Genomic DNA, 16,388 nt, shown 5'->3' with positions numbered 1-16,388 from the left:
GTAAGCCAGATATAGTTAAAGTGATGGAGGGTGTCTTGTTCTAAATGAATGCATTTTACTGGCCAGGATGCAGTCACATGGCTACATCTTGTTGCAGGTGAGGCTAAGAAATGCAGTCTGACTATGTGTAGGAGGAGACAAAAGGGTAAGTGAACACCTAGGCAGTCTTTGATATAGTCTCTTCTGAAGAAATAGAAGTTTAAATTTAATGTAGTCAAATGTATCCCTTTTTTTTCTTTATAAGTTATATACTTAGTGACTTGTTTAAGAAGTACTTCTCTATGGTAAGGACATAAAGATATACTATATTCTTTTCTAAAAGATTTCAAGTTTTGACTTACATATTTATAATCTACGTGGCATCAATTTTGGTATATGGTTTGAGGGAAGGACTACATTTCTTCTCTTTACGAGAGAGTGTTCTGGAACTTTATGACACTGTTATTTGGTCTAGCTTTTTTCTTTTGTGCTAATTCCTCTCAGCCTGAAAATTCATGTTCTTCGAGCTCTCAGAAAATTTCTTGAGTTCTTTTTTTAATTAATTTACACTCTCTGCTTTTTCTTCCTGGAACTCCTATCAGATATTTGACCTGGATTGATCTTTTATATATTTTATCTTTTCTTTTGTACTAACCATCTTTATCTTTTGTTTTACATTTTTGTGTGTGGGTATTTAATTATCATCATGAATTTAATAGTAATCATTATTATTTCGCACAGCATGTTCTCAGACCAACATTGACAAAAACCATTCAAAAAAACCTGATGTAACCATTTTGGGTGAAGGTGACAACAAGATTGCAAGCCAACAGGTGTTCTGACACACATGACTCTTGCCTCACTGGAAACTTCATGCCAGAGCCTGGAAAACCCAGTCTGTGTCATTTCAAGTCTAATGTTCATGTACTCATGAATCTCTTCCCCTGCTTGTGCTCTCTTGCTCTCTGTCAAGTAAATAAATAAAATCTTTAAAAAATACATATATTTTACTTTATTTTCCAACTGTTCTATTGAATTTTCAATTTTAGCAATTCTATTTTTAATTTTACAAGAACTCTTGTTCTCTGTTTTTTTAAAATAATATTTGATGCTGTTTTATGGATGCAATTATCTTCCTCAATCTTTCAGAAGATTAGAGTTCTTTTCAGTTTCCTATCTTTTCTTTGTTTACTCTGAGATGCCATTATCTGTTTGTTTTTCTTGGCATCTCTCTATTTTTAAAGGTCTCCCTATTATTAAAGTAGAGTGGGGAATGCTTCTGACCTGGGTGGGGCTTACTGCCTGATGGTAGTTGTTTTAGGGTGATTGGCAGAGAGTTGGCTCAAATGCTGGGAAACTTCCAAATGCCATTCTATGGAGGTCTTTTCTCTGGAGCCATTCATTTTTTTCCAGATAAGAAACTTCCTAATTCCTGTCTGGAGAAAAAAGGGCCTGGCTACCAGGAAACTGGTCTGGCATGTTTGGATGCATAACATTCATTGATTAAGTTTTCCAAATCAATCCCACCCTTTGCAGTGATAATAATAGAAGTGGCAAACTCTCATCTATAGCTTACTCTGTGTCAGATACTAATCTAATTGCTTTACACTGTTAATTGCTGTAGTAACTTAATCCTCCCAACAAAGCTATGAGGTTACAGAAGAGGAAACTGAGGCACAGGGTAAGTAACTTGCCTGAGATCACAGAGCTCCTAAGTTGTAAAGTCAGGATTTGAACCCAGGCTCTTTGATGGACAACAGGGTGTATGCCATGCTGCCTCAATAGGAAAATGAAATAGGCTGGTATTTGAGCAATGTTAGTTCTGAGGGTACCACAAGACTGCGAGCTCCATGAGGCAGGGGTTTTGCTTCTTTTACTCATCACTGTACACCCAGGTCACAGATCAGGGCAATAAATTTTCATGACATGAGTGAACATGTAGTGCCTTTCTTTTCTTTTTTTTTTTTTTTAAGATTTTATTTATTTATTTGAGAGAGAATGAGAGACAGAGAGCATGAGAGGGAAGAGGGTCAGAGGGAGAAGCAGACTCCCTGCTGAGCAGGGAGCCCGATGCGGGACTCGATCCTGGGACTCCAGGATCATGACCTGAGCCGAAGGCAGTCGCTTAACCAACTGAGCCACCCAGGTGCCCCATGTAGTGCCTTTCATACAGAAAAGGCACTTACCTGTCCTGAGAGTAGCCTCACTAAAGGAAGGTGCGTATGTGTCAATAGTGAGGCCCTCTGAGAGGCTTTTGGTTGCTGAAACTCACTTTTCCTTTTTTGTCAGGGAAATAAAGTAGATCTGAGGTTGAAGGGGAGGTGGTCCAAGGCACATTCCTTCAGTAGAACTTTGTCGTCCCTTCCAGTAGTTGGTAACCTCATTCTTTATTCAAGGACAGCTACTATTACTTGGGGGGGGTGAGCTTATTAAATTTTTCTTAATATTGTCTGCTGTAAATCAACATTTCTATCATTAGCTATCATCTGAAGTTCAGGGCAACCCCTAGTCCCCACCATTTCTATTAAAAAACAAAACAAAACAAAACAAAAAACAAGACCAAGGCTTGATTTTTATATTGTTCTGTCTGAATGAAGACTCCTACCATTCTTTTCCTTACAGAATGGCTTTAATTTTACAGTGATTATTTAAAGCATGAATTTCCTGAAAGGGGGTGACCTGAAGGCCATGGCGTACACAGGCTTTTTACATGCTTGAGTGGAAAAAAAAAATCTGGGTCTTATTTCAAGGATTTATTGCTGTTTTGACGACGTACTATCTTTTTTACTGAAATGTTTTTATAAAAATGGGCCCGTGCATAACTAGGATCTGAAGTTTTATTGCCAATGTCACTAATATTTATGGTAGTTTGTAGAGTAGAAATGATTCGTTTTGTTTAGACTGCTTGTTTGCAATTCCAAACTTCTCAATGGCTTATGGTTAAGGAAAACACTTTTTGTGGATTTTCCTTGTTTTAGGAGGAAGGCCACCTTAGTCAGTTCTGTCTGCCATAACAGAATACCACAGACTGGGTGGCTTATAACAACAGACATTTATTTCTCACAGTTCTGGGGGCCGGGAAGTCCAAGATCACAGTGCTGGCAGATTAGGTTTCTGGTGAGAATCCTCTTCCTAGTTCATAGACAGCTGTCTTCTTGTGTCCTCACATAGCAGGAGGGACAAGAGAGCTCTCTGGGTCCCTTTTTTTTTTTTTTAAAGATTTTATTTATTTATTTGAGAGAGAGCATGAGAGGGTCAGAGGGAGAAGCAGACTCCCTGCTGAGCAGGGAGCCTGATGTGGGACTCGATCCTGGGACTCCAGGATCATGACCTGAGCCGAAGGCAGTCGCTTAACCAACTGAGCCACCCAGGCGCCCTCTGGGTCCCTTTTATACAGGCACTAATCCTATGCATGAAGGCTCCACCCTCATGACCTACTCACCTCCCAAAGGCTCTACCTCCTAATGCCATTGCACTGGAGGTTAGGATTTCAACATATGGACTTTGGGGGGATATAATCATTCAATCTATACCTATGGCTCCTATAATAGTTTTTCTAAAATTAAACAGAACAACTGACCTGGAGAAAGTATATTATAAGGTGAAAATGAGCAATTTCTTAAAAGAAATTAGCAGCTCTCAGGAATTACTTGGTTGTAAGTCACAGAAATCCATTCTATCTATATTAAGCAAAATAGGAACAATCTTAGAAGATTATGGAAGCCAAGGACAGAGAATACAAAGAATGATTTGAACCAGGAATTAGACAGTCAAAGCCTGAGATTTCTCTCCCACCTCCCACATCCTCCCTCTCTTCCTTCCCTCTTTCCTTCCTCAGACCTCCCAAGTGCCAAGCACTGTGAATACAGTGGAGAAATAGTCAGATGAGAGCTCAGAGGCACAGAGAATATATGCTAAAGAGTGTATATCCTTGTAGGAGGAGATAGACAATAAGCAAGCCTAAGTCAAACAAAAATAAGATTCTTATAAATAAGGTGACCATAAAATCTGTTGCCCACATTTGAGAGCCAACAAGGTACTATTAATAGTCACACTTGACAATAAGTGTAAACCTGTCCAGGGCACACCGGAAATGTTATGGGCAAAGGACTATGGAGAGAATTAGAAGAGGGTAATGTGGTAATGACTGCATGGCTACTTGAGACTGGTGACAAGAGGTGTTCTATGTAAGCTGAGACCTCAATGACAAGAAGGAGCCAAGCGTAGGAAGATGACAGGGATGAACCTTCTAGGCAGAGAGATCAACTAAGGGCTCTCAGGGAGGAATGGGCATGGAGCATTTGCAGAACACAAAGAAGGCCAGTGTGGTTGGTGTGCAGTGGACAGAGAGAGCCTGGCTGGGTTGGGACCAGAGACATAGGCAGGGGTCATGTAAGGTCAAACCTTCTGGGCATTAATAAAGAGTTTGGCTTTGTTTATACAAAGCATGTTGGGAAGCCACTGAAAGGTTTTCAGCAAGGAAGTGACGTGACCTGCTTTACCTTTACAAAGAGTACCCTGTAATGTTATATAGGTAGGGTTTTTAAAACAATTGTTTGCAATTTTTTTGATCTTTCCCTTGATATAGTTATTTATTTTAAAGTTCCTATTTTGAAGAGATGCAAACTTAGGTAAAACCATATCATTATATATCAGATGATATGATATCTGAGATTTTCCTTAAAATTAGAGGTTAGATGAAACAAGATTGGCCGTGATTGGATACTTGTTGAATTGGGGTTTGCTTTACTATTATTTCTACTTTTGTATATGCTTGAGGTTTTTTTTTTTTTTTAATAATGAAATGTAAAAAAAAAAAAGGCTCACTCTGGCTGTAGCTGTATGGAGATTGTATTGTGAAGGGGTAACGGGCAGGAGGGCTGGTTAGTCCAAAAGAGCCCACCTGGGAGCTAGTGATGGATGGGTTAGGCTGGGTGTAGTGTGGACACAGAGAAGTGAGTGGATTGGGAATGGGACCAGATATGTTTTGTAGCTAGAGCCAACAGGACGTACTGGCAGTGTGGTGAGGAAATGAGAAGATCCAATGGTAACTCTGGTTTTTAGCTTGGCAACCGGTTGGATTAAGATGCTATTGGCCAAAAAACAGAAGATGTAGGAGGAGCATGTTGGAGTGGGGAGGGAAGAAAAGTTCTCTTTTGACCATGTTAAGCTTCATATTAGACATTCACATGGAAATGTCCAGTAAGCAAGCCTGGAATTGTGCTGAGAGGACAGAGATGTTATGTAAGACACCTCTTAGGAGCCACGTCAGGTGCTCTCAGACTCACCTGACCCACGAGCCTCTGCTTATTTGTTCTGTCTCTGTTGCTGGATCTGCGTGGGCTCCCACTGACTTTTTTGTAGGTGGCAACCTGACAAACGCCTGTTTCCCAGGTGTCCGTCATCTTCCACCCTGGGGATTCCCTACTGATGCTGACCTGCTCAGTGCCTGTGTAAAGCAAGTGGGAAGTGAGGAGGAGTTAACACCTCATGGAGAAAACCTTTGGCCAAGGGGGAATGGGAGCCAGTGGATAAATTCTTCCCTTTTCCTCTCTCTGGAGCCAGTCCTAAGATGCATTCACTCATGTGGCCTGTTGGAAGATGGTCCTTGGAGATGGAGCAATCGGTCATGCTTGATCCCAAGCAGAAGCCAGCTCTGTAATGCACCACTGTATTTGTTTTCCTTCCTTTCCTGCCTCACTCTCCTTTCCTCAACATCCATCTAGGTCCCATCAGCTGTGGTAGGGAGGTGGGTCATGGATGAGGCACAGTTGTCAAAGACCAGGATATGCATAAGGTAGGCACCCTAAGAAGTAATCCCAGCCTCACCTGCTAGACTTCCTGTCCTATAAAAGTGCTGAAGAACAGGTTGGATGCATTTGGCTAAGCTGTTTTTTGTTTGTTTGTTCGTTTGTTTCTTGGGATATTCTTGCTATAGGCATAGCAATTGTAGTCAGACTGTGTTCTGAGTTTTAGTTTGGGACATTTGCTCTCTATAGCTGCAGGGAAACATCTTTTTTTATTAGACCCAATCATCTCAAAGTGTTTGAGTGTAGGAGGAAATTCAAATAGAGATAGTGTGTGTGTGTGTGTGTGTGTGTGTGTTTTCCCATTAGTGGTATCTTGGCTCCTGGTTCTTGCTGAATATAGGAGGACTAATATTTTTTTTCTGTGGGGGGAGGAGTCTTGTGTAGTGATTTGCTCCCAGGAGCCGATGAGCCCATGGCCCATTTAGGGGAATGTTCTGGGAGTCTCTTTTGGAGTTGTGCTCCTGGTAGTATGGGGGCAGAGGAGTTCAGAGCTTAATGAATCAGTGTTTTGGCCTTTATTACTACTTGTAAGTCTCCGTGCCATTGTATTGTTCAGGGTTGCCATGTTATTCCTCCAGCCAGGCAGAAAAGTATCTTGGTTGGGAGCTCAGGCCTCTTGTCAGATCTGGTTTAGGTCTCTACTCTGCCATTTACTAGTTGAGTGACCACGGGACATTATTAATATACACCTTCTTTACATGGTTCCTGGGGAGAGGAAATGTGTGAAGAGCATTCAGCAAGAAGCCTAGCACAAAGTAGACATGGCACAAACAATAATGGTTTAATTTCTAGAAGGACCTATTGGCATAAAATGCTGTTGTTGGATGCTCAGTGCAGTGTATGGTCTAGAGAAAGAAGACAAAGCTATTTGGTGAATGAGGTGAGATTGGGGAATAGAGGAGCACCAGATAGAACATGGGATTATGGAACTTTAGTTAGTGAGGTGGATTTTGATTCAAATCTCGAATATGCTGCTTGGACCCTTGATGAAGTTGTATCACTAAGCCTCAGTTTCCCATCTATAACATGGGAATAATAATGTTTACCTCATGGGGTTGTTGTAAAGTAGAGATCAATAAAACACTAAGCATAAGGCCTGACATATAGTAGCTATTCATTAAAGAGCTTTGATGGTTAATAAGAGTAGATGGGAATCATTGCTAATACAATAGAGGTAGTGTAGCTGAGTGGGACAGAGTGGCCTTCTGCCTTCCTGAAATTGCACAAAATTAGGCATTATCCACTTTGCAAGGGCAGACGCTGACCCTACCCAAATCTCAGTTCTGATGATTTCACAAAGGTTGTTAGATTTGACATGACAAGGGCCCCTTTCAAACACACATAAGTTAGTAATAATCTTGGACACGAATCTTGGATACCCCATCTTTCATTTTGCTTTGGACATCTCACCCTTCTGTTAAAAGCAGTATATATTAAATCTCATTTTTTTCCCCTTACTCTTTTGAATCTGATCACTCAGGCCTTGATAAAAATCCTTGTTCTGGAGTTTGTTCAAAGTTCATGGGAACAGCATCACAATGTATTATGCTTGCCAAAATCGCTTACGCGGAATTGAATCACAAGGAAACAATCAGATTAACTCAGAATATGGTATGTTCCACAAGACAACTACCCTGGACTCTTCAAAAAACTTTAAAAACAAAGCAAAACAAAAAAGTCAGGGCTGGAAGTATATAAACTTAGATTAAAAGAGACTAAATATACATGATAACCAAATGCAATGTGTGAACCTTGAATGAATATGGGGAGCCCTCCCCATCAAAAAAAAAAAAAAAGGGAAGAAGAAAAAAGTCCAACTATAAAGCATATTATGGGACAACTAGGGAAATGTGATTGTGTACTGCGTATTATATAATATTATCGAATTTATGATAAATTTTTTTGGGTATGACAATGGTATTGTGGCAATGTAGGAGAATATTCTTGTTTTTTTTAGGCAATACGATGTAAATATTTAAGGGTGAGGTATTATAATTTCTGCAACTTACTTTCAAATGGTTCAGTAAAAAATATGTAAATGTGTACATCTATATCCATAAGTATATAGATGTATAAAGAGAAAGAAAATTTTCTCTGGAGCATTTGGAACATGGAAAATGCTAACAACTGTTTAGGTTCATAGCTATTCATTAAACTGTTCTTTCAACATTTTTTTTTTCTTTCAACATTTCTAAAGGTTTGACAACTTTCAAAATAAAAAGTTGGGGGAAAAAAGTTTGTGGAAGAAAACCAGCTAGCCAGTCTGCATGTTTTCTTCCAGTGAGTGTTTAGTGAGAAGTCCTCGATTTAACCTCACAGACACTGGTGCTTTTATCCTTTCAGAGACTAAGGGCTCACATGATATATTTAAGCTGATGGCCAATTCTCACCTGGGAAATCCTTGGTTCTTTATAATCTTGCAGCTGAAAATCTGGAGTAGAAGATAGATGTGGAGAGAGGGCTTGTTCAAAAAAGGAAGCAATAAAAGAAACATGCATTTGAGAGGGCAACCACTAAAAAACCCTAAGGAAGTAAAGTCCTTTCAGTTTTCAGGATCTGTGTAAATTTAGTAGGAATCTTTTCTGCCTAGGTGATGAAGAATAAGAATTCCAGGGTAAAAATAATTCAGGAATTTTCACCTGGAATTTCTGGGGGAAATCAATGTAACTAGGAGAAGGAATTTCTTTTCAAGAATGGATTTATTAAGGACAGATGGGTCCTGGGGTCATTCTTCTTGGAGATTAATTACCATGTTCTGAAGCAGTTTGAGATCTTAATGACTTGACTCATTCATATCCACTGGTGTCAAATTTAAAACCAACCACACAAAATGTTGGGGGCAAAAAGTAGTCCAGTAAACAAACTTATTAATAGAAATGAAATTCCACAGGGAACACAGATACACACAAGTCAGGGGGATATTAAATTCCTGTGATAAGTTAACATGGATTAAGCAAAACTTTTTATAGTGCAAGTTCTTAGTATCAAATTTTGAAGCACAACAACATCTGATAATATAATTATAATATTTATATTAACTATTTCTAATAGGTTGCAAATAATGCTAAAAGGATATATTGAAGGAAAACACTGGTTCACTCAATAAATAATTATTGGATACCATTCTGTTCTGAATTTGGGAATAAAGCCAGGGACATATCTTCCTGGAGTCCACTCTCCACCAAGGTAAACTTAAATTATTACGTGATAAGTTACAATAGCAGCAAATGCTACAAAAGAGTAGTTTGTAGATCTGACATTTGGAATAGCTTAGATTTTGTGAGCACTAATAATCACAGAAGAAAATTATCAAATGTAGAACTATTTTTAATATATTTAAAGTTTTTCTGAATTTTTTCATTGTACGAAGGCTTTATGGAGGCTTTAATTTTCTGAGACAACTTCTTAAATACTGAAGGTTTGAACTTTTGTTCTCTTGCTTAGGTCTCCCAACCCAATACTTGCAGACAGAGTGATTGACAGGGTCAGTAGCTATGCATGTGATTGTTGGCAGGAAGGTTGCATGGGACATTGCTCACAGTCCTGTATTCCACCAGCATGGCAGTATGCCCAGTGGTTAAAGATACCAATACTAGTGTTAGATTCTTGAGTTCAAGTCCAGGCTCTGCCACTTGGTAGCTGGGTAGTATGGGCAAGTTACTTAACTCTCTTAAGCCCAGTTTCCTCAGCTGAAAATGAAGATAGTAATAGTAACACCCTCCTCAACACTTTTTTAATTTTAGCATTCTAAATAAGATAATGCAGATAAAGCATTTGGCAGAAAGTAAGTCCTCAATAGATTTTAACTATTTTTTTATTTGAAAATCTATTTGGCTTTATTAAGCAATTCGTGAATCACGCAGCATCCCATCTAGCAAGTGGAGGGGAGCTCCCTAGATTTTAACTATTATATGGTTACTCTAATTTTTATGAATAGAAGGTTGTTTGATCATGCCCACTCCGGGCATGCTCACTGGCTTTTTATTCTTATTTTTCAAGTTGAATGCAGGCAGATCCCTGATTTCACACTAAATGCATTAATTTTCTAGTCTTGTATACACACAGTAATCAAAGTGGGCTTTTACTGCCCTAGAGGTCAAAAAACATAAAATTTTATCTGTAGTATGAACACCCAAATTTGACATAGGAAAAGAAGTTTGAGAGTATCAGAGATTAGTACAAGAAAGTGCAGGCTTTTAAAAGGCAAATACGCAAAGTTGAGAATGGTCTTTTCCCTGAATGAACGTCTGGAATGACTGCAGGTAGATCAGTACTCTCATGATACCAGCTAGTGCCAGCTACTTCTGAGTCCAAGGGGGCTTTTTTCCTAGCAATTCTGGGAAATCCACATCTTTTTACTTTTGTTTTTTTGATGCTGCACAGTGTGACAGAGATGGCTAATTGCCACAATATTCATTTCTACCTTCTTTTTTGTTAGAGGGCAGTGATTTTTAGTTGGACCGTTGGCTACTCAGAATATGGACTACATTTCCCAAGCTCCCTTGCAGCTAGGTGTGTGGTCATGTGACTAAGTTCTAGCCAAAGGGCTGTGAAGAGATGTGTTCTTGCAAGGGAAGTTGTGCTTTCCTTTCTTTTCCTACTCAGTCAGGATGTGGATGTTGTGGTGAGCTACCTGGATCATGCAGATGAGAATAACACCCTAAGAAAGGTGGAAGGAACTCGAGTTTGGACGCTATGGAGCAGCCACATTATATGAGAGAAAAATAAACTTGTATTCTGTTTAAGTCATGGTTACTTGGTCTCCATTACTGCAATTGTATCTATATCATAAATAATACAGGCAGGAATGAATATGTAAGTAGAAGTGTCTTCCCAGCACGTGCCTCCTCCCCCCCCCCCCTTGTTCTTTTGCCTGGCTTGAATCCTGGGGAAAAATGCTGCTGTGTGTGTGGGTGTGTGTGGGTGTGTGTTTTGTTTTACTCCACGTGTGAGAATTCATTCGCTGAACACACACGGTATTTATATTGAGAGTTCCAGGTATTTTACCTTGTATATACATATATACGTATACCTGTATATCAATCATAATTCCCATGTTTAATGAACATACAGTCTAGATTGGAAAATCTAATAGTATGAGAAATAATATATGGCCAAATGAACAAGATAATGGGCATTAGAAAGTTTCTGAAAGCCTGGACCATCATTTTCACTCTGAACCCAATGAATTACCTGTGAAAGTAGAAAGCTAGTCTCTGGAAGGACAAGGGATGGGAGTTGACTTCGTTTGGTTTTCCCCACTGTTTATAGAACACCCTACTCACAGATTTCTTTCAGTTCTGTGTCAGGTTGCCCCCTCCATGGTCTTCCGGTTCTTGGGCACCCTCCTCTTCCCCACCCACATAATGCCCCCCGCTCCAAGCCTGGCCCTCCTTCATCCCTTTGTGTGAGGTAAGCAGCCAACATCACTGCCCCACTTTCATAGACAGAGCAACTGAGTCATTTTGCTATTGTTGCTGGACCAAAGTTAACCAATGAGTCATTCTAAAGTCCTAGAACGGGATCCTAATTCTTGTTCCTGGCATCATTTGCAGAACCGAATTAGACGGAAGGTACAAGAGGATGCTGGCCTTTGAACAGCTCAGAGAGGAATGCATTTGCGTGTGACTTGGTTAAAAACAAGGATTAACTCTCTCTTGAAACTTGCCCGCCTGAAAAAGAAAGGGGAGAAATGTATCAGTGTAACATCATCGTCATACCAAAAGGATGCTTAACTGCTCTCAAAATGTTCTGCAAGTTCTTTGGTTCATGGCTTCCTTGGTACTAGGTTTTTAAACAGAAAATATCTTATTTGCAGTTGAGGCGATCAATTTTCTTCATCTTACAATAGTCGCATATGTGAATTTAGATCTGGGAGGAAACAATTTATTTCCTTCTTTTCACAAGAGAATCTTTAAAGTATCTAACAACAACAAAAATAAATTTAAAAAAAGTATCTAATAGACAAAAAATGAGCTTGCTCATGTATTAAAATTAGTAACACAAGCCATTCCAAACACAAGCTGTTCATATTTAGTAGGGAGATGCTTTTTATGTACCCTTTTCTGTATAAGTTAGAATTTCCTAAATTTTATCCTTTCCTGGGGTCTTTCTTTGCATCACATGTAACCCCATTTCTTCATCCTTTCACCCACCCTCCTAGCCAAGTTGATGAGAGGCACAGGGTGTCCCCACAGTAGTAACTCCGGATTTAAAAGTAGCAACAGTGTCAGTTTGAAGGCAGGTTACAGCTTTTGTATATTAAATGTAGTGACTTTACCCTTTGTTCCATAGCTATGGGAAAAGGGGACATTTTGGAAAGCAGAGAGAGGACTTCTCACGGGGAATCCAGGAACCCTTAAAGCTGTCTTTCTTAAAATTACCACCTGCAACAACCTTTTGGACTCTACCCAGACATCCCGACTCAGGATCCCTGAAGATGGGTCATGGGATTCTGCACTTTAACAAACTTCCCAGGTGGTTCTTATATCCACTAACGGTTTGAGAGTCTCTGCTCTGAGGAGTCTGTGGATGGTGTTGAGGGGCTTCATATGTACACAAAGTGTGGTGCGAGTGCTCATGTGCATTTTTCTGAGGGAGATTCTCAAGGAGTTCTGTGACCCCAGAAAAGGTTATGTCCCTAAATGGCCAATAAATGTAGGAAAAAAAGTCCTATCTCACTTATTAGTGAGCAGGAACTAAAAAATATTAGTGAATAGATTGAAAAATCTGACACAGTGTTTGGCAGATATCTAGAAAAGTAGGAATTCTCATACATTGGTTATGAGAACTAATGGTTACAGACATTTTAGGGAGCAATTTGACAATAGCTAGCAAAATTTAAAGTACAGTCTCCTTACAACCCACTTTTCAGTAAGTACAAACTCGTGAATGTATGACCATGTCTTGTTTAAGCATATTCTATGGGGTATTCTTTGTTTATAGTCGCAAAAAAATTGGAAATAACCTAAATAAAAGGTAATATAATTAGTGTTCAATTACTATAAAGTGATTACAAGGAATGATCTAAATCCACATATTAATAACTATGAAAATAGGGGTGCCTGGGTGGCTTAGCCGGTTAAGTGTCTGCCTTCAGCTAGGGTGATGATCCCAGGGTCCTGCATCTGACTCCGTGTCAGCGGAGAGTCTGCTTCTCCCTCTTCCTCTGCCCCTCCCCCCGAGTCATGTGCTCTCTCTCTCTGCTCACTCTCTCAAATAAATAAATAAATCTTAAAAAAATTATGAGAATAATAATAGTTAATACATGTTTACTGGCACAGTTCTAAGAGTTTTGCATATATTAACAAAAATTCTGGATCTCAGGACATAATATTGAGTGGAAAAAGCACATCATAAAATGATACCCATTGTGATACTACTTATGTCTAAAAGTACAAAATAGGGCGTCTGGGTGGCTCAGTTGGTTGGGCGGCTGCCTTCGGCTCAGGTCATGATCCTGGAGTCCCTGGATCGAGTCCCACATCGGGCTCCCTGCTCGGCAGGGAGTCTGCTTCTCCCTCTGACCCTCCCCCCTCTCATGTACTCGCTCTCTCTCATTCTCTCTCTCTCAAATAAATAAATAAAATCTTTAAAAAAAATAAAAAATAAAAAATAAAAGTACAAAATAATGCCTACCTTATATGGTTTATCAATACACATGTAGTAAAAATATGGAAACATGGATTTCCCAAATATACACAAAATTCTCTGTAATTGTGGTCTAGGGTGGCACTAGAGAGGGCTTATAAGACTGGAGGCATTTCGGGCGCCTGGGTGGCTCAGTTGGTTAAGCGACTGCCTTCGGCTCAGGTCATGATCCTGGAGTCCCGGGATGGAGTCCCACATCAGGTCATGATCCTGGAGTCCCGGGATCGAGTCCCACATCGAGACCGAGATCGAGTCTGCTTCTCCCTCTGACCCTCCTCCCTCTTATGCTCTCTGTCTCTCATTCTCTCTCTCGCAAATAAATAAAATCTTAAAAAAAAAAAAAAAGACTGGAGGCATTTCGATCTACTTCAATTTATCAGATATATGTCATTTTCAAAAGACCTGTAATTAACAAACACTTATATAGTACTGTACTCTCACAACCAATCAGCAAGTTGTGATGATTAATTTTATATGCCAACTTGACTGGGCTAAGGGGTATCCAGAGAGCTGGCAAAACGTTATTTCTGGGTGTATCTGTGAGGATGTCTCTGGAAGAGATTAGCATCTGAATCAGAAGACTGAATAAAGATCACCTTACCCTATGCAAGTGGGCATCATCCAATCCATTGAGCACCCACAGAGAGCAAAAAGGCAGAGGAAGGGCAAATTTGCTCTTTGCTTGAGGTGAGGCATCCATCTTATCCTGCCCTCAGACATCTGTGCTCCTGGTTCTTGGGCTTTTGGATTCATACCAGGACTTACACTGTTGGCCCCAACTTTTAGGTCTTCTCAGAATTCATGATAATTAGGGAATAGAGGGCTTGAGGTTGCCAGCCATGTGCCTTAAATTTAAGATTAGGAAAACTGGAAGAACTCAAAATATGCAATTTTGATTTAACAAAAGCAAGTGCCTTTCCCTCTTTCCCCACCCCACTCCATATTTTAAAAAAAATGCCGGGGGGAAGCCCAGGAAAAAAAAATTGGTTATGGCTACTCAGGTAATTCTCCTTTCAGCCAGATTTCAAATTTAGAGCTCTTTACTTCCAACTTCTCTGTCCTCTTTGATGACAGGATTAAGTGGATGTACAAGGACCTGCACATTTGGTACCAGCATCCTCCCAGTTCACCCCATACCTCACCCACGTGGACTCATCATCCTCATTTTTGTGCTGCCAAACTTTGCGCATACCACTTCTTTGCCTGGGAAGGATTTTCTGGTTCTGCTCGCCTGGAAAAGCCCAATCATCCTTCAAGAACCAGCTCCAAGGTCACCTCCTCTATGAAGGCTCCCCTGAGAGAGGAGGGAACTGTCGTCTATACACTCAGTTATTCACCCACACATGCTTATTGAGTACTGTCCGCACCCTTCAGCCAAGACCACCAGGAACATGCCAGCAATAAACTAAGGTGGGTTTATTACTCATTGATGGAGGGAAAACGTACTCCATGGGTCATCTCCGTAACAGAGTGTTACAGAGAACTTATTATAAGATTTGGGCTTTGGTTGGCTGATTTGGGGAGTGTCTAAGAAATCAAGAATCTGCTCTAAATTGGAAACCATCTGAGAGTGAGGGCAGTTCTATGATTGGGTTTTATGGGTGGCACAGTGACCTTGTTTTTGTCTTTGCATAGACAAAATTATGCAGTGACCTCGTTTTGTTGCACTTCATCATGGTTCAGAGTAAGTTTATCTGAGGTTGGTGTTCTGTGAGACTGTTCATGTGCAACAGGAGAACAAAATGGCCTGACTATGAGTGTCCGACCAGCTTGTCATACTATTACAGTCCAGCTGTGATTATTTGTGGGTGTCGGGGGCTACTTTCTTTTTTCTTAGCACCTACAGTACAGCAGTTGTTGGGCTGTGATATTGTCTGTATGTCTTTTATATCACTCAGCATGTTGTATTGTGTAGCGACAGTGCTGGTATCTCTTGCCATTCGAACCCTCCCCGACAGCGAGGCGGCCATGGGATGTTGGTGGGACTGACCCCACCTCCAGCTTCACTGATGAGTCTTGATTTGTCTAGAACACCCCAGTGACTGGTTCTGGGATGGGCACTGCAGATGGTGTTTCCTGGAAATAGACACTGAGATTTGCATGCAGAAGAGTTAGGGGGGAAGGCTCACAGGAAGGATGTAGCAGAGCGAGGGAAATCCAATGGCGCGGTGGGAGAGGTTGACCTGTTGTATGTTTGCAACAAAGGCTGTATCTGATCCTCTACGGGAGCTCTGGAGCTGGGACGTCCCTTCTGAGAGGTCTGAACTGAGACAGGACCAGGCTTTTGTACCCATCCATTGATCAGCCATTGGAGGCAGTTTCTTCTAAAAGGGGCAGGCAGCTCCTTTGGGCTAGAGCAATGCCTGAAAGGAACTCATTTACGAACCATCAACAACCATCACTCCCAGCAGTGGGTGATGAGAGTTTCAATCCTGAAAGGAAAATCTAGGGAACTATGACAAGTTGTGTTTATGGGAGAGAAGATGAAAGATAAGATAGGCAAATGCCCATCTGATTTTTTAAGAAAGAGGAAGGTAAATTCTGCAAGTGGTATAGTTTCTTGATTATCTCACATCAGGTTCTAGAAGAGATGTTGAAATCTTAGTGAAGGAGAAGAAGCAATGTTTACCAGGATATGCTCATTAATAACAACAAAAAAGTGCAAAAATAGTCAAGGGTTTGCATGATGTGACATGACCATGGAATTCAATGTAATGGGGATAAACGAAAGATACTGTATTTGTTTCCAAAACACCAATGGCACACTTTTAGGATGTGACATGGCTTAGCAGTAATATATGTGACAAAGGCAGAGAGATTTTATTTGAAAATAAATCCAATTTGAGTCACCTATGTGATGTGACCATGAAGAAAGCCACTGCAGTCCTGGGTTGCATTAAATTAAGCTTAGTTTGGTCTTGTGACTTACTGATTGATGTGCAAGTCTTA

The 16,388-nt window shown here is 40.3% G+C and overlaps 1 long non-coding RNA gene across 3 annotated transcripts in view; it reads left to right on the top strand.

Moving 5' to 3' along the window:
• LOC118526302 (uncharacterized) overlaps positions 1-16,388 on the top strand; it is a 278,642-nt gene that overhangs the window by 150,748 nt on the left and 111,506 nt on the right. For 2 of the 3 annotated variants that reach the window (XR_013449306.1, XR_013449308.1), the window contains exon 7: positions 14,514-14,849. This is a non-coding gene — a long non-coding RNA (uncharacterized LOC118526302). Of the gene's footprint in view, positions 1-720; positions 956-14,513; positions 14,850-16,388 lie in introns of those variants that run through there. The other variant, XR_013449307.1, reaches the window with a different exon arrangement.

The sequence above is a fragment of the Halichoerus grypus genome, chromosome 6, assembly GCF_964656455.1.
Source record: "Halichoerus grypus chromosome 6, mHalGry1.hap1.1, whole genome shotgun sequence".
NCBI lineage: Eukaryota > Metazoa > Chordata > Mammalia > Carnivora > Phocidae > Halichoerus > Halichoerus grypus.
The sequence above is the reverse complement of the archived record's forward strand: the minus strand, read 5'-3'. Positions and strand labels throughout refer to the sequence as shown.